This window comes from Triticum aestivum, chromosome 3D (assembly GCF_018294505.1).
Source record: "Triticum aestivum cultivar Chinese Spring chromosome 3D, IWGSC CS RefSeq v2.1, whole genome shotgun sequence".
NCBI lineage: Eukaryota > Viridiplantae > Streptophyta > Magnoliopsida > Poales > Poaceae > Triticum > Triticum aestivum.
In genome coordinates this window covers 92,282,982-92,301,170 of record NC_057802.1, presented here as the reverse complement: position 1 = coordinate 92,301,170, position 18,189 = coordinate 92,282,982, and the positions used below count along the sequence as shown (strand labels likewise).

Below are 18,189 nucleotides of genomic sequence, written 5' to 3'. Positions count from 1 at the left end.
GGTACGTATTGCTTTTTACAGATGCCTTTCGGGTTGAAGAGTGCTGGCTCAATGTTTGCAGGAGCGGTCCAAATTGGTTTTGAACCCCAGCTCCATAGAAATATGGAAGCATACATGGATGACATAGTGGTCAAAACCAAGGATGGGGCAACTCTTGTACAAGACCTAGAAGAGACGTTTGCGAACCTGCGCAAGATCAACCTCAAGCTGAACCCTGAGAAGTGTGTCTTCGGTGTTCCGTCCGGCAAGCTTCTCGGGTTCTTTGTGTCGCAGCACGGGATCGAGGCAAACCCAGACAAAATCAAGGCTATTGAACAGATTGAGGCGCCTAGGCGGATCAAGGACGTGCGTCGGCTCACTAGCTGCATTGCCGCCATGAGCTGATTCATCTTCAAGTCCGCCGAGCACGCCCTCCCCTTTTTCAAAATCTTGAAGAAGGCAGGCCCAATGGAGTGGACCCCAGAAGCCGAGGCGGCGTTGCAGGATCTGAATAAATACCTTTCCTCCACGCCAATACTGGTTGCGCCTAAACCACAAGAGCCGTTGCTGCTGTATCTAGTGGCAACGAATCAAGTGGTCAGCGCCGCACTAGTGGCACAGAGGGAGGTCGACGAGGAGGCAGTGGCGATGGCAGGACCGGCGGATGGCAAGCCGGAGATTCCCCCGGCAGGGCCTGATGCCAGCAAGGCAAGGCCCCTGGCAGAGTCTGACGCCATCGGGGCGGTGCCCGCACAGTCAAGTGAAGTGGTGCAGAAGAAGAAGATGATGCAGCACCCGGTTTACTTTGTCAGCTCCCTCTTGCAGGGGGCTAGGTCGAGGTACTCCGGTGTGCAGAAATTTCTCTTCGGCCTCCTTATGGCCTCGAGGAAGATGCGTCATTACTTCCAAGCCCACGAGATCACTGTCGTCACCCGCCTCCCGTTGCAACGGATACTGCATACCCCAGATGCGACCGGAAGGATTGTGGAATGGGCCTTGGAGTTGTCGAGCTTTGGGTTGAAGTTTGAAAGTACCTCGACAATCCAGAGCAGAGTCTTGGCGGAGTTCATTGCAGAATGGACCTCAACGCCCGACGAAGAAATTCAGGAGACCGCTCTCCCCGGCAAGGAAGCAAGCCGCGACTGGATCATGTACTTTGATGGGGCTTTCTCGCTGCAAGGCGCCGGTGCCGGTGTGCTGCTTGTCGCACCCACCGGAGAGCACCTCAAGTATGTGATCCAGATGCACTTTCCCAGGGAGATGTCCACAAACAACACTGCTGAATACGAGGGGCTGCTTGCCGGTCTCAGGATCGCGGCGGACCTCGGGGTGAAAAAGCTCATCGTCAGGGGTGATTCACAGCTTGTCGTCAGACAAACAAGGATTATCAGAGTCCGTTGATGGAGGCCTACGTAGATGAGGTGAGGAAACTGGAGGAGCGCTTCGACGGTATACAAGCGGAGCACGTTCCCCGAGCAGAGAACGACATCACTGACTACCTGTCAAAGCGCGCTGCATTCAAGCTACCTGTGGAACCAGGTACCTTTTTGCTTCGGTTAACTCAACCATCCGTCGAGCCATCAACAGAGCAGAACAAGCAGAGGAAGTTAGGCCCCAGCAAGTACTTCCCCGCCGAGCCCCCAGGGGCTGCCGGCAAGGGTGTTGCCGCGGATCCTGAGCCTGCCGAGGGACGGCTGGCTCCGGCAGGGCGCCAAGCCCTGGCCGTAGAGACGGCTGCCCCCATGGCAGAAGAGATGCCTTTGGTCCTTGCCGTCGAGCCCCAGACTCCAGCATGGGCACAGCATACCATCCATTTCTTCCAGACAGGGGAACTTCCTGATGAGCGGGAAGAAGCGGAAAAAGTAGCCCGCCGGTCTGCCTTGGACTAGTTCATCGATGACGTCCTGTACAGAAGAAGACCAAACAGTGTGAAATTGAAGTGAATCCCCCGAGAGGAAGGACTGGAGATGTTGGCAGAGATACATGGTGGCATATGTGGCTCCCGCATAGGGTCAAGGGACCTTGCCGGCAAGGCATTCCGGCAAGGCTTCTTCTGGCCCACCGTCCTCCAGGATGCAACGGCACTAGTAACCAAGTGTGAAGCGTGTCAGTTCCATTCAAAGAAGCTTCATCAACCAGCTCAAGCCCTTCAAACAATCCCTCTCTCCTAGCCATTTTCGGTCTGGGGGCTCGACATATTGGGCCCCTTCCCCCGTGCTTTCGGGGGCTTTGACTACTTGTACGTTGCAAACGACAAGTTCACAAAGTGGCCGGAGGTGGAACCGGTGGGGAAGGTGACAACACAGTCAGCCGTCAAGTTCTTCAAGGGACTAGTCTGCCGTTTTGGTGTGCCAAACAGAGTCATCACCGATAACGACACGCAGTTCACAAGCCACACCTTCATGCAATACATTCAAGACCTCAGCAGCAAGGTCTGTTTTGCTTCCGTGGCACACCCCCGGAGCAACGGCCAAGCGGAGAGGGCAAATGCTGAAGTGTTGCGAGGCATGAGAACGAAGACCTTTGACAAGCTGCACAAGAGTGGAAGGCGCTGGATTGATGAGTTGCCGGCTATTCTTTGGTCGATCAGGACGACGCCAAATCGAGCCACCGGCCAGACACCCTTTGCCCTAGTATATGGGGCAGAAGCAGTTCTCCCCACGGAACTCATATACGGGTCACCTCGAGTGCTTGCTTATGATGAGCTTGAGCAAGAGCAGTTGCGGCAAGATGACACAACGCTCCTTGAGGAAGATCGTCTTCGGGCGGCTGTGAGAGCAGCACGCTACCATAGCCGCAAGGTCCATGCCCGAAGCTTTGAGGAAGGCGACCTTGTTCTTCGGCGCGTTCAGTCGGCCAAGAATTCCAACAAGTTGACGCCGAAGTGGGAAGGCCCTTATCGGTTAATACGAGTCACCAGGCCCGGCGCAGTCCGCCTGGAGACCGAGGATGTTGTCCCAGTGAGCAACTCCTGGAACATCGAGCATCTTCGCAAGTTTTACCCATAAGGCGCGGCTTGTCGGGCCTCCTGGCAAGCCACCTTTTGTACAAGCTTTGCCGGCAAGGCATGTAACCCTCTGTACAAAGCCAGGCGCAGACCCTGAGCATAAATAAACAAAGCGCTGGCACCCTAAGTTATAGCATGCATGCTAGGTTAAGTTTCTTCCTCGGTTAGGGTTGATAGTGCTTAGTGGCGACTAACCCCTAGCCTAGAGGTCGAGTGTGCGTCTTTCTGTCCTCTTTGGTTCGCAGGGCACGTGGACATGTCTCCTGAGTCGCTTGGGAGAAAGAGGATGGATCGGCGCTCCGGCCCCGGCAAGCCAGGATCGCCGGCGGCTGAAGACACAAGGATCCAATCACGGCAAGCCAAGGTTGCCGGGGGCTGCGGATTCAGATAAGTCTTTTATCCCCTGTTATGCATTTCCGTATAGAACTGGGACATATGAAACCTCGTTTATATTCTTAAAGCCACCGTGCTCCCCTTTTCCCGTACCCAAGAGCTATCCCCTGGGTCGGAACTTGTTCGTAGTCGCGGTGGCAAGAGAAATGAATGAGGGGCCTAACCCTGCTTCGCCCCTGCCTCCGCCAAGAGCGTGAGAATGGTCGACCAAAGCGGTGGGACGGCAAGGCCTGTTGCCGGGCGATAATGTTTACCTTAGAAATAACAAGGATTCGTCCTTGGCATGGGCCTCGCTCACGCATAAAGAACCCGGCAAACACCCTTTTTCATTAAAAACGTCCCATACAGGTACAGTTCGTACGGAATAAAAAACATGAGCAAGGGGATTACAAGTCTAAAAATTAACAAGTGTCCGCAGGCTTACAAACTAAAAAGAGATAAGGTGCTTGTAATCCCTTTCTTGTCCCTCTCCTCAGGAGGTGAAACAAGACGGCAGGAGGGCGAAAGGAGCACCTAGGCAAGGTGCGAGAAGCAGAAGGCGCCAAGAGAGCATCCTGGTGCCGGCGGAGGGGCTGGAAGATGACGCAACGGCCCGACAATACGCGACGAAGGCGTCGGTGCCCGCATACTCCGAGTTGACGACCGCTGCCCGCCTTCTTCGCCTTTCTCCGGCCCTCCTACGCCAGCCGCCCAAGGAGACGACGGGGAGCGCCCCGATGGAGAGCTTGGCGAGGAAGACCCTCGGCAGGGCGCGTGGCCGAGGAAGGGGCAGCGAGGTCAGTCAGAGTCGGCATCCTGCCGCTCGACTCCCTCGTCGTCACTGTCGCTGTCCTCCTCGTCACTCCCGCTTGAGGAGGAATCTTCGTCGTCGGAGGAGCTCTCCACGCAGCACTTCAGGCGAGTTCCAAGGTCTCCGAAGACCTTGACGGAGAGCAAGCCGCCCTCCATTAACTTGAAGTAGAGGACGAGCCCCACAGCTATGGATGCGGGTGAACGTCTTCCATCCGCGATGGAGATACATAACATGAGGAGCGGGGAAGTCGACGTCGTCGACCCGCGTGCCGCCGGTCCCGCAGCCCCTCATGTGCAGTCTGAGGGTCTGGGGCAGATCGAGCTCCATCTCCTGAGCGAAGGGGGTGGGGATACGGAGACGACGACGCTGTGGCCGGCGCAGCCGGATGAAGAACTCGCGGGGCCGGTCCCCGACGTGACCCTCCATCGTGGGAGGCACCGCTGGCGGAGGCGCGACCGTCGCGCCACCTCGTCCCCCTCTCCCACGACCGCCGCGGCGACCTCGGCCACGCCCCTCCCCCTTCCTCTTGCGGCAGGCTTCGCCGCCGCGGGCTTGTGGGAAGGAGGGACGCGCTGATGAGCAGCGACCCTTGCCGCCACCGTCGAAGGCCCAGCACCTCCTCTCGCCATGCCAGGTGGGAGAAAGAAACACAGGTGAAGGAGGATAGGTGCTGAAGGAATGTGGGACGACGCCCTCCCTCCCCCTCCTTATAAGGGGGTGAGGTCGGGGCTCGGCCGCCCCACTCAGCCAATCCAGCCATCAGAGGCGCAGGAATCAGGACCGGCCCGCCGCCCCAATCAGTGATGGCCCGGTTTCCCGCCTCCACCGCCCGCCACTTGCATGAAGGACGTGTGACGGGCGAGCAGGGTCGAGAGGACAAGTGAGGCGACCGTTCCCCGCCCCGTGATCGGGGGGGGCGTGGACGCCTTGAAGACCGCGACCCGAGTCCATCCAGTAAATGACCCGCGCCTCCACGCCTCCCTCTTTTATGGAGAAGGCGCGAGCCGCCTCTTTACCATGATGTCACGCATGCATGCGGAAACCGCCCCACGCATGACCCCCACGTCACGCATGACCTTCCACGTCGCGCGTAGGTCGTGGGGAAGCACAGCAGACGGAAAATTACCGCGGTAGAATCCGCCCCTCCTGCCCGCACACCATTTTGAGCCTGTCCCAACAACGTGTCGCGCTTATGTGTGGCCCAGGCCCGGGGGCTTCTGTCGGTGTACAAAAGTAGGGGCGCTCCTTTTGACCCCTTTACTTGTGCACGGACAGTCGGAGCCGCGCCCACGGCCACACTAAGCAGAGCAGGGGAGGGAAGCCGGAGAGAAGCCGAAGCACAAGATGGCCAAGGCAACGCCAAGACCAAAGATACCAAAGAGCGAGAGGGCGAGGTGGACTCCCCCGGCAAGGCCCTTTCCGGGGCAGCCTCCGCGGCCCCGGCAAGAGCCTTGCCGGGGCGACTTGCCCGATGCTAACAGAGCGAGCCACCCTTGAGCTCACGGGTTCCAACTCAACCAACCACATTGGACCAGGGCTCGGGAGGCACCTCCGTGGTGGCATGCAGATCTTTGTCAAGACCATAGATATATGAGATCAGATGAGGACCAAAAGACGGCGACCCTCGGCGGGATCCTTGCCGAGGAAAGCCACGAGACCCCCGGCAAGATCCTTGCCGGGGACGACTACGCGCCATGGTAAGACCCTTGCCGGGCCCCCGGCAAGGCCCTTGACGAGGGCGTCAGCGGGGCCACACCCAGGCCCGTGTCGACCAAGACTCCACCGCCGTCCCCAAACAGCTGCTAGCTCAACCAGCTGGGCAGGCACCTGCGTGGCGACGGGCGGCCTCTACGCCAACTCAGCAAGCACCTGCGTGGTGGCATGCGGATCTTTGTGAAGACCCTACCACCGCGCCACCTCAGCTGACTGCCTGCCTGCATGGCGCCGCATGCACCGCTGGCCGGGGCGCGTGTCGAAGCAAGGCGAGGCGGCAACGAACGGGACGGGCCTCGTTCCCGTCCCCAATAAAGCTAAGGGACACCTAAGCTACGCATTAAATGCGTCTTGTCCTGTAATACGGGCAATAAGTTCATAGTACTGTAGGCCTTTTCACCTCCTGTGTGCCACTGTGGCAGCCCCTTTCGACTATAAAAGGAGGCCCATGGCGTACTGGAGGGGGATTCGGCTCTTTGGAACTACACAGCCGCCATAGCTAGTTCGAGAGCTCAAGAACACTCAATACACCCACCAAAACAGGACTAGGGTTTTACGCATCCTCGCGGCCCGAACCTGGATAAACGATCCTTGTGCTGACTGTTAATCCTGCTCTTCTCACAACCCCACGCCCCGACAACCATAGTAGGGATTCTTGTGATCCCATAGGTGTCGTTTCCCACCGACATATAGCGCGGGTCACAGGGGCCCACCAACCAGAAGAGGGTTGGGCGCCCCCGATCAGGGCGCGGATCTAAGGGCCCGGTGGGCCGTTGCGCCCACATGGTGGAGATCAACCTAACAACCTCATGAGGGGCAAATAGGTCTGTTCAGGTGTCATTCAACACCGTTAAGGCTTAAAATTGATGGAAGTGTCGTAAAGGGCATAAAATTTAGATAAGGTGTTATATAGGGAAGAAAAAGTTTTTCAGTGTCAAATAGGGAAACAAAATTTAAAACGGTGCTATATAAGGAATTTTCTCAAGTGAAAATGGTTTGCGATTTGAACGCATGATTTAAGAGATAAAACATTTCAATAAATGAGTCTAAAAAAGGAAAAATTCCAAATCAATATTTTTTTAAAAACATCAACCACTTTATTAATTAGAAATAATGGTTACATCGTCTAGAAGTAGAGATACAATATTTCCCATAGGCTCCTCAATCCAATCCCTCGTCACGGAATATTTTGCTCGTCGAGCCAACTCATGTGCTACCTTGTTCGCTTCCCTATTACAATGTTCAAAACTAGTAAGAGGAAATCACAAGCTATAAAAAAACAGTCATAAAAAAATGTTGCTGCCGCTCCTGCAGAGTGTCCTCCATTCTTCATTGTGTCAATGACTTCCATATTGTCAGAGTTGATAACAAGACGATTGCAACCCGCCTTTTGTGCTAGCGATAAGCCAAACCTAAGTGCTAATGCTTCCGCTGTCAGGACATCAGCGCAACAATCAATTTTCCAATTTCCACCTACAATGAAGTTTCCTTTGTCATCCCTAAGGACAGCCCCCGCTGTGCCCTTTAGTAGATCATGATCGAAGGCAGCATCCACATTCAATTTAACAAAGCCCCTAGGAGGTCTACTCCACCCTCCAATCTTCCTATTTGCATTAGGGGAATGGGCACTTACAAAATTTATCGTTATAGCACGAATTCCCATCGAGGTTTGACATACCTCTTGAGACTTTCCCTCGTGAACCAGTTTACGTCTATTCCACCATAAATACCCTGCGGTTACAGCAATCAGCTCCCGTGCGTTCCGTGAATCCGATAAAGAAAATTCTTGTTGTGGCATGAGGAGTAATGACAATCAACCGCACAAGCTTTTTTAACCTCTTCATACATCCCCAAATTTTCCCACACTTCTTTTGCCTTCTGACACAGAAACAACACATGCTTTGTATCCTCTGGCCCATTTGAACATGCTGGGCAATTGGGCGAAATTTTTATGTGTCTATTGGCCAAGGTAATACGACACGGTAGTGTCCCATGCAATGTGCACCAGATAAAAAATTCACCTTCGCCGGACAGGCTAATTTCCAAATCTTACCCCAAATAGGATTGACCCTACTTCTACCCATTCCATTTGTGTATTCCAGTTTCTTTCCATGTTGTTTATTCCACTCCTCCAAATAAGCAGATCGTACAGTGAACAAACCGTTTTTAGTATAGCTCCAGGCAATGAAGTCCTGCATATTATGCATAGGGAGAGGGATCGCCAGGACTCTTCGAGCATCAATTGGCCATAGTGTTTGTCTCACCAAATCTTCATCCCAATCATTTGTGTTGGGTCAATAAGATCAGACACTTCCGTCAGAAGTATCCCTCGTCTTGGAGTAATAATTCTCCTATTCGCACAATTTGGAATCCAAGCGTCTGTCCAAATATTAATTTTTTGCCCAGTTCCAACTCTCCATATATAACCATTTCTGAGAGAGTCAACTCCCGCCATAATACTTTGCCAAGTAAAGGAGGAACCCTTTTTTAATTTTGCACTCATCAGATCACCCTCTGGGAAATACTTGGCTCTTAGCATTGTGGCACATAACGAATCTGGATTATCCAGGAGACGCCAAGCTTGTTTAGCTAACAATGCCAGATTAAAGCAGTGTATATCATGAAAGCCCATCCCCCCTTGATCTTTGGGAACACACATCTTCCACCATGCCATCCAATGCATCCTTTTATGGTTGTCGTCATCGCCCCACCAAAATTACGACATCGCGTCAATGATTCCTTTACAATTTTTTATAGGAATTTTAAAGACGGACATGGCATAAGTTGGGATAGCTTGAACAACAGATTTTAGCAAAATTTCCTTTCCACTGGCAGACAATTTTTTTTCTTTCCATCCACTAATTTTCATAATAATTCGGTCAATCAGGAACTGAAAGCAATCACTTTTGTCCATCCCCACATTTGCTGGTAGACCCAAATATTTGTCATTGAGTGCCTCAGTCATAATATTCAGAGTAGTACAAATTTGCACCTTTTCTTCCACTTTTGTATTGGGGCTAAAAAATATGCTAGACTTCTCAACACTCACCATTTGACCCGAGGCAGCACAATAAGATTCCAGAACTTCTCTCAAAGTCTTCGCGTTCATATCATTAGCTTGTATGAGGATCAATGAATCATCCGCAAAGAGTAAGTTGGAAACAGAAGGGGCATCTCTGCTAACTTTTATGCCGAAAATACTACCCGTTTCTTCTGCGTTTGCTAAAAGAGCAGTGAGGCCCTCTGTGCACAACAAAAACAAATAGGGAGAGAGCGGATCCCCTTGCCTTAGTCCTCTAGTAGTGAAAGGGCATGTAGCCCCTAAGTGTGGTTTTGGTAATTGAATGACAATCTCTATGGACTAATGTTTTCAGTGAGATATATTTGAAGGTTTTGTCCATAGATGGTGCCTCAAGGATATTGGATGGAATCAAGGATGAAGTCCATATATATGAAGATAATGCCTCAAGGATATTGGATGGAATCAAGGATGAAGTCCATATAGATGAAGTTATATTTGCTCTAAGCTTTGGTATTAAATGACAATTCCTATGGAGCATCAAGTGCATTGGATCTTATATGAAGATATGTTCCATAGTGATGCTTGAAGTTCTTTGGGTTGTTTTGTGAAGATTGCCATCAAAGCATCTGAAGAAGTCCTCATGGTATCCCTCTCCGGATACCCCATGCACACGGGCTTATACCGTGCGCACGGGGTCGAGTGTCAACTCTCTGGATACCCCGTGCTCACGGGGCCTAGGTGTTGGCTCTCGAGATTCCATATCCAGCGAGGTTTCAAGTTGGTCTTCTGAGGATCAAGGCTTGAGAGAATAATCAAAGAGAAGAATTCGAGTTATGGTTTCAAGACAAGATCATGGTGAGCTCATGTGTTGGGTTTCGGTTGATCAAGCCTTGAAGCAAGCAACTAGAGTGAAGAATTCATTATGCCTCTCAAGACAAGATCATGTTGATCAAGTCTTGAAGCAAGCAACTAGAGTGACGAATTCATTATGCCTCTCAAGAGTTTGGGATGGAGTTTTTAGAAGGGCAAGTGGTGACCAAGATGATATTCATAGTGGAACTTGATATGGTCATGAAAGAGTCTTTGGTGATATTGTCTTGAAGCAATGAAGTGAAATGAAGAGTTCATTGTGGCTTTCAAGAAACCAAGATGGAGCTTGAAGTAAAGATGTTGGTTGACCAAGATGAAGCTCGAAGAGTATATCTAAGTGGTCAACTCACAAAGCACAAACAATGTACCACGTGAGATCAAGTGATCTAGTGGTATGGTAAGTAATTGTGAATTGTGCTTTGTTACCTAGCCCATGCTATATGTTTGTTATGTCTATGTGGGTTAGGTGTTTCTCATAGGCTTGCATCAAAAGGAAAGATCTCGTGTAGCCTATGTGTGGATGACATCAAGTGGTGATGGTCATCGGATTCGAGGAGTCCAAGTGCAAGATGAGATGACATCAAGTGGTGATGGTCATCGAGTTCGGGGAGTCCAGGTGCAAGATGAGAAGCCGGAGGTTATATGCTTTGAAGCTTGCGGTCCACATCATGATAATGTGCATGTGAAGATGGGCTTGAGATAAGGCTTCCCTCATTGCATCATGAGGAAGCAATTCGAGTATCTTCACCAAGTGGTCGTGGACAAGAAAGGGATTCCAACTTGAGGCAAGCATTAAAGTCATCATCAAGCTCAAGTTGAATGCGCAAGGCAAAGGTATACCTTAGCTAGGTTTTCCTAGTTTTGCCGGTCTCATAGTGCTTGGTGGGAGACCGGATTATAGGTTTGATAGCCGTACTATCAAGAGGGACTCTCGGGCAAGTAGCTTGATCACGTCGCATGTAGAGAGCTCAAACCTTTGCATTACTTGCATCATTCTTTCTTGTTGATCTTGGGTGGTTCTCTATGTGAGGACCTTGGGCTTTTCCATAGCTTCAAAACGAGCCCAAGATCATCGAATTCGGAGTCCGTATGCCCAAGTTATCGATGTTTTAGTGGGCTGCTGCTGGCTGTCCTGGGGACCCCGTGTGCACGGGGTCTTTGACCCCCGTGCGCACGGGGTGTCCAGAATTCTGGGTACTCCGTGCACACGGGCTCGTACCGTGCACACGGGACCCCGTGCACACGGGGTCTCAACCCCCGTGCGCACGGGGTACCCAGGAAATGCCCGTTGGAGCCCCAACGGCTAGTTTCGGAGTTTGGCTATTTAAGGGCCCTTTCCTCCCACCGGTTGGGGGTTGGTTCACACACATTCTAAACACCATTTTGAGCCTCTCTCCACCTCTCCCAAACCCCTATCTCCCCTCTATGTGAAGGGGGATTTGTGGATGGATTAGTGAGCCATTTGTTGATCATATCCAAAGCATCCCCTCTCTTCAATCTCCTACTTTCAAGAGTGCATCTTATGAGATTGAGAGAGTGAGTTGAGCATTTGTTGCTTGACCTTGCATTGCATTTGTTGCATTGGTTTGAGCTCCATGCATCGATTTGTTCGAGTGTGAGCCCGTGAGTTTATTACTCTTGGAGGCCTCCGCCTCCTAGACGGTTTGGTGATACATTGAGAAGATTGTGAAAGAGGCCTATGTGGCCAAGGTTCCCCCGGAAGCTTCTTCTTGTGGTGTGCTCCGGGGAAGGGTGTTGAAGTGGCCTAGGTGGTCAAGTTCCTTCGGAAGCTTCCTTGTTTGTGGTGTGCTCAGGAGAAGTTTGTAAAGGTGTGGTGGTCGCCTTCAAGACCAACCCCGAGTGAATCGAGGCTCATCCGTTGGGGGTGACTCGAAAAGGAGAATACGGTGAGTCACTTGGTGACGCCCCGGAGCTTTGGCTTCGGCACCGCTCTAACGGAGATTAGCACTCTCACGAGTGTGAACTTCGGGATAAATCCGCGTCTCCAACTCACTTGTGGTTATCTCTTACCCACACCCTTTACTTACCGCAATTCATACTTGCTCATATTGATATATCTTGTGCTAGTTGAATTGCTTAGTTGCTCCTACATTTCCATATCTTGTGATATAGTTTGTACTTGCTAGTTTCCTTAAGTGCCTATCTTGTTTAGCATAGGTTGTTGGTGCACTTAGTTGAGCCTAGCATATTTAGAATTTGTGCTTGAAAGGTATCCGTTTAGTTTAATTCCGCATTAGGATAAAGCCAAATCCGTAACAGTTTTAAAACGCCTATTCACCCCCCCCTCTAGTCGTCATCTAGATCCTTTCAAGTAGGTTTAAAACTATCAGTCTCGTCGGCATTAAACCGTACTCTGTATTCCACCAAGGATACACACTGCATGATTAAGTTCACCCAATTCTCTTTAAAACCCTATTTCAATAGAACTCCTCTTAAAAAAGACCATTCCACTCGGTCATAAGCTTTATGCATGTCCAGTTTAATGGCACACAACCCTTCTTTACCTGCCCTTTTTTTATTTTATGAAAACACTCATATGCCACTAAAATATTATCTGTGATCAATCTCCCAGGAACAAAAGCACTTTGAGTTGGGCTGATAATATCTGAAAGAATTACCTTTAATCGCGCAGCAATCTTTTTTGAAATAACCTTATACACCACATTGCACAAACTGATTGGTCTAAATTGAGTAATCTTTTCCGGAGAATTAACCTTTGGGATCATGACAATTGTAGTGTCATTCCATCCTGCCGGTATAGAACATGTATTCACCGCCTTGAGACTTCTTCTGTCAGATCTTCTCCCAACATAGACCAAAATCTTTTATAAAAGATAGCGTGCAGACCATCCGGACCCGGAGCTTTTAAATCACCAATATCGAATAAGGCCTTCTAAACTTCCTCCGCCGTGTATGGAGCCGTAAGAGCAGTATTCATTTCATTCGTGACTTTCCTTTTTACAAGAGATAGAACCTCCGGGTTTGGTTGAGAGACTTCTGGCATAAATAGGTTTGAAAAATACCCTCTAATGTAATCCTTCATCTCCGACTCAATAATTTCATTTAACATGCAGTGATCACTTGTCACAATCTTAACAACTTGAACAGGTGAAAGTAACCTCCAAAGGGCAGCGCTTAATCAGTGATTTCGATTAAACGGGCCGTGCAGGGTCGCTGCGTGTGCCTTGGCCTCGCCCAGACATGACGTGCCGGGCACACGTGCTTCTGGGCCGGGCCGCGAGGCACGGCCTGTTTGGCCATCTATATGCCGTATCCGACGGCAACCAGCGTGTTCGCACGAATCTAACTGACGTTTGCACTGTAGCATTTGGGAAAAAAGAAAAACCTCCACCGCACAGAGCCAGAACCCTCGTGCTCCTCCGGCGGCGACGGGCGGCGGAGGTGTGGAACTCGTCACGGCGCACAGGTCCACCAGCGTCCGGCACTCCTGCGCCGGCAACTTCGCCAGCCACCACCAGCTCAACCACATCATCGCGCGCGTCCGCACCTGCACGACCCCCCTAGGGTTTTGCTCCGGCTAGAGGCGGGCGCCTGAGTCATTCCTCTTCGTCGAATTGTTTTTTCTGATTAGCTTTCCGGGGGGATTCCTAGTGCAGGTGTACAATATCCTTCTGAAAGTTCTTTTGCGATCTGATTTCACCTTCCAATCGGGTTCGGAGCGACCCTTGTCCTCTATATCACACAATTGTGATTTCAAGCATCCTCTGCAAAAATCGATGAAGAAAGCTTCTGCTTCCGATGACTCTCCAGATTCGAGCACAGGCTGCGATTGGTCCCAGCTTCAGGCTGACGTGCTCCTCCAGATCTTTGGCACTCTCGAGATCCCAGATCTCTTCAGCTCAGGTGCGGTCTGTTGATCCTGGCACCTCATTTAGCTAGTGGCCCGTCGTTTCCGCTTGTGCTCGCCGAAACAGAGCCCCTGCCTTGTTTACTCATCTGGCGACCGTGGTGCTGACACGGTCACCCTGCATAACATGTCCACCAACAAGCTTTACCATGTCACTCTATCGGAGCCTGCCTTCCGCACACGCCACATCATGGGCTCCTCGTACGGCTGGCTCATCACTGCGGATGAGCGGTCGAATCTCATACTAGTCAATCCTGCAACCAGAGCTCAGATAGCTATGCCTCCACCTGAAACCATGAACAATGTTAGACTGCGCTACACTGAAGAGGGCGTGCTAGATGGATATGATGTCCTTTACATGGATCTGTTCTCTTCGGATTTTGACACAGAAACGGAGCCATACCATCTTACACTTGAAGAAGCCCGCTTCTTCTTTTATGAGAGGGTTGTTCTTTCTTGCGATCCTTCCCAAGGAAACTGCACAGTGCTACGAGTACAACTGCCCAATAATCAACTCTCTTATACCAGGGTTGGGGACTCCAAATGGACTTGGATTGGTGGAAAAGGCAATTGCTGGAAATATCAAGATATTCTTCATAACAACAATGATGGTTTGTTTTATGGTGTTCGTGGTAGGGGTGAAGTTGATTCTATTAATCTTAATGGACCTTCCGCTGAAGTGAAAGTTATTTTGAAGCCGATCATATCCTATCAAGCGCATAGTAGATATATTGTTCAAGCACCATGGGGAGATCTTTTCCAGATATGGAGACATGATAAGTATAGTAATGAGAATGGAAAAAGAGAACGGGTTGCAGACAAGTTTTTCGTGTACAAGATTGATTTGTTGAACAAAAGCTTGTTGAAATAAATAACCTCCAAGATCATGCAATGTTCATTGGTTTCAACAGCCCATTCCTGCTCCTGGTGAAAGACTTCTCTACATTGATTCCCAATAGCATCTGCCACACGGATGACTTGCTCAGATATATCTACTCTCACAGATATAGTCTTAGGCAGGTTGTTGTTTTCAATATGGAAGATAGCAGTTTCATCGAGTTATCGCCCCCTAGTTCAGATTCAAGATTGAACTGGCCGCCCCCGGTTTGGATTCAACCATCACTTACTTGAGGTAAGTGAAAATTACTAATACATACATTATTTTATCTGTTTATTATGTTTTGAGTTTTGAGTATGTATTCATGTTCTGTAAATGGCTAATCAGACCTTTGTAGTCGGCACAAGTGATCATGTATCCTCCATGTTCTTGTATAACCATGCACTTATGCCGCATGATAACTACTCCCTCCGTTCCTAAATATAAGTCCTTTTAGAGATTTCAAATGGACTACAACAGGATGATGTATATAGACATATTTTAGGGTGTAGAATCACTCATTTTGCTCCGTATGTAGTCCCTTGTTGTAATCTCTAGAAAGACTAACATTTGGGAACAGAGGGAGTATTAAGTAATGGCTACAATTTCTTAGAATATTTCTACATGTTTCGGATGCAAACCATCTGTTCAGTAGGATAAGATTGCTACAGTTATTGTCGATGAACACACGTTCAGTTGGATAAGATTGCTACAGTTATTGTCGAGGAACACACTTAACCGAATACTGTCTTGTTTTAAGTGTATACCAGTACAATGTGTAGAACTTGGCGTGCTGCTAAAACATGCTTAAATGCTTACCCTTTTATGCTTATTATGGCTGCCAAACCAAATATTTATACTTAAATCTAGATCGAAATCCTTCTGTTGTTTTTGGATAGTTTGGTACATGATATGTCGACAATTAAGGAGGCTTACCAATAAATAAAGTGCCTTAACTAGCTTTGTTAATATCCTACTCTGAAATGTTTCATTCATCTGTCCCTAAAGCTTTATGTCAAATTATTTTCTCTTTCCTAAGGTACTAGCATACTGTTTTGAGTGATCCTAAAACGTATTCTAATTTTTTTTAGGTGTTACAATATCGCTTTTCCAGTTTCTTATCATCGCTTTTTTTGATGATTATAAGTGTCCCTGATTTGGTACAACTTTAGTGCAAAGTTGTACTAAGTCAGCGACACTTATTTTGGGACGGAGGGAGTACATTTGATTTATTCAATACATGTATGATCAGCTAACTGAAACAAAGTAGTGAAAATAAATCCAATCATGTAGCACATCGATCTCTAATTCTCCACAAGTCCAATGATCACTGTAGAAATATAATCATACTGCGTGAACCAGAAAACAAGTGTAGCAATTGTCTCGGACCATTAGGCCAAAGTCAACTCTAATATTTGTACACACAATTGTTTATTTCTTGCAAATATCCCGCGAATTGAACACTGTTTATCCAGGCCTTCAAATAGAGAGGCCTTACTTGGGATTTGCTACCTAAATGGCACATAACTGACTCGTGCTTATTTGAAGGTCCTGCCAGTAATAAATCAGGCCTGTTTTCAAGGTCCTGCTCAGCAATTATGAAACGAACCATTTGTGTTCTGTCATCTAGCTACTTTTTAAAATGAATCAGTATGTTATTCCAAAGAATTATTAGCTTTGCATATATACGCTGATGCTGATACCGAGTATGCGTTGCCTCTGCTTAAGGCGTCTTAAAAGTGCTTGAGTGTCCAGGCAAGTTAGGAACTTATTGTGCACATTGTTCAGGACATCTTACAGGCCAGTTAAGACGTATCAGTGGGGAAATATTTAGTTGTAGCTTTGTACCATTTAATGTTTGATCTTTGAAATATAATGGATTTTGTTCTGATGAGTCATTTCTACTGGTTGTTGCGACAGGCACCAGAGCATTCACATCTGAAGGCTCACATCTTGGAAAACAAACTTTTTTTGAGAAGCTTCATCCCTTGGTCATCACAAACTTGTACAGTTCAAATAACAAGATTAGTGCCTCTGCTGCGTCTATTGTTTTAGTTGGTTCAAGTGAGGAACTTGGGATTATCAGTAACTGTTCATCAGGTAAGTGTAAGGAAACTTTTCGTTTGTACAGTCTGGCTATGGCTAGTCCACTGTTTCGTCAAAGGTTTATTGCTGATGGGATTGAAACTCTGGTCATGATAGGTATCCCAGTTAACGCTGCTATCTCCTTGTGGTGGAACTGTTTCTTTGGTCGGAACCTGATCTTATTCATTATAGGTGTACTTGTTGGAGGAAATTTTGCCGTCAAGCAAATGTTTCCCTTGCTTAGGATTCTTGTTGTAATCTCATGTATCGACTAGCAATCCAGATGAGTAATCCAGAGTCGCAACATAGTTGGAACTTCTTTGCTCTAATTGATGATGGCTCCAGCTGTGAGGCAATCTGCTGCAGAGAGGACCAGGACGTGATGCCAAAACTTCCTGGAGAAGACACCCTGTGAGCTTTGAGGAAAGGATCGTCAGCCTGGCCACAAAGCACGTTTGCTCCTGGGGAACGGTCGCGAGTTATCATTTCTCAAAATGATATATATGTGTGCAAAGTTGTTCTACTGAAATAATACACCCTTAAACCTTTGAGAATTGAATTAATTCAGTTTCTTGAGCAACAATATTGTACAATTATCCATATAAATTTTCTGTAGCTAATATCGTGTAGGAACAAAAATACCAAATGTATTGACAAAATTTTACCAATTACTTTTTTACTGTTATGAGTTGATGAGTCGGTGTTTCCATTGCTAATTGTACTGATTTGGCTCACTGCTGACTGCACAACTTTATTACTCGTATCATGATTCTGCCTCCTACTCCATTTGTACTCACAATTTCTCCGCAGATAGTAATACATGAGTATCTTTCCCTATTATGATAACGCTTCTTCTTAACAGAATTCGTTGGGCCTGAGGAAGTATTCTGCAGTATATATACAGTGGATGGCTTTATTGAGTGATGAGTTCTAGCAACAGAATGGCCATAGTGATCGCAAAATAAAAATAAAAATTAAAAACAGAATGGGTCATAGATTGAACAAAGCTTGGTGATTCAGTGGATGCTTGGAGGCAAGCTGTGAACACTTAATTTACTACTACTTCCGTCCCAAATAGATGGGGCATAAATTCAGTCAAATAGTCGATGTTTTCTAAATTTGACCAAGTATATAAAAAATGAAGATAAAAAATATCAAATCTATGCCAATATATCCACCATTAGATATATTTTCATAATATATTTAATCAGTATTGTAGTTGTTAATATTTTCTTCTATATATAATATATTTGGTCAAACTTGGAACAAATTGACTTTTTGACTGGATTTATACGCCGTGTATTTGGGGACAGAGAGAGCAAGTATTGTTCACATTTACATATAATATTTCAGAGAAAAAAGATAAATATGTTGATTAGAGACAAACTCTATACCCGGTTTCCTCACTGATAATCGTCGGGAAACAACTGCATTTGTAATATCTCGACACGAATGGCGTGTGTGTACCTCAATGGACTTTTGCTAAATGATTATTTCAGTTTTCATTGTGTTCCATCATCTATGAATTTTTATACATGACCGGCTGTACACAAATTAAATA

General features: G+C 48.0%; 1 long non-coding RNA gene across 1 annotated transcript; it reads left to right on the top strand.

The window, feature by feature from the left end:
- The first annotated feature begins 13,109 nt into the window (after positions 1-13,109).
- LOC123074231 (uncharacterized) lies at positions 13,110-17,301 on the top strand. Its single transcript, XR_006435906.1, has 3 exons — positions 13,110-14,798; positions 16,464-16,643; positions 16,746-17,301. It is a non-coding gene; the product is annotated as an uncharacterized lncRNA (long non-coding RNA).
- Positions 17,302-18,189: the final 888 nt, after the last annotated feature.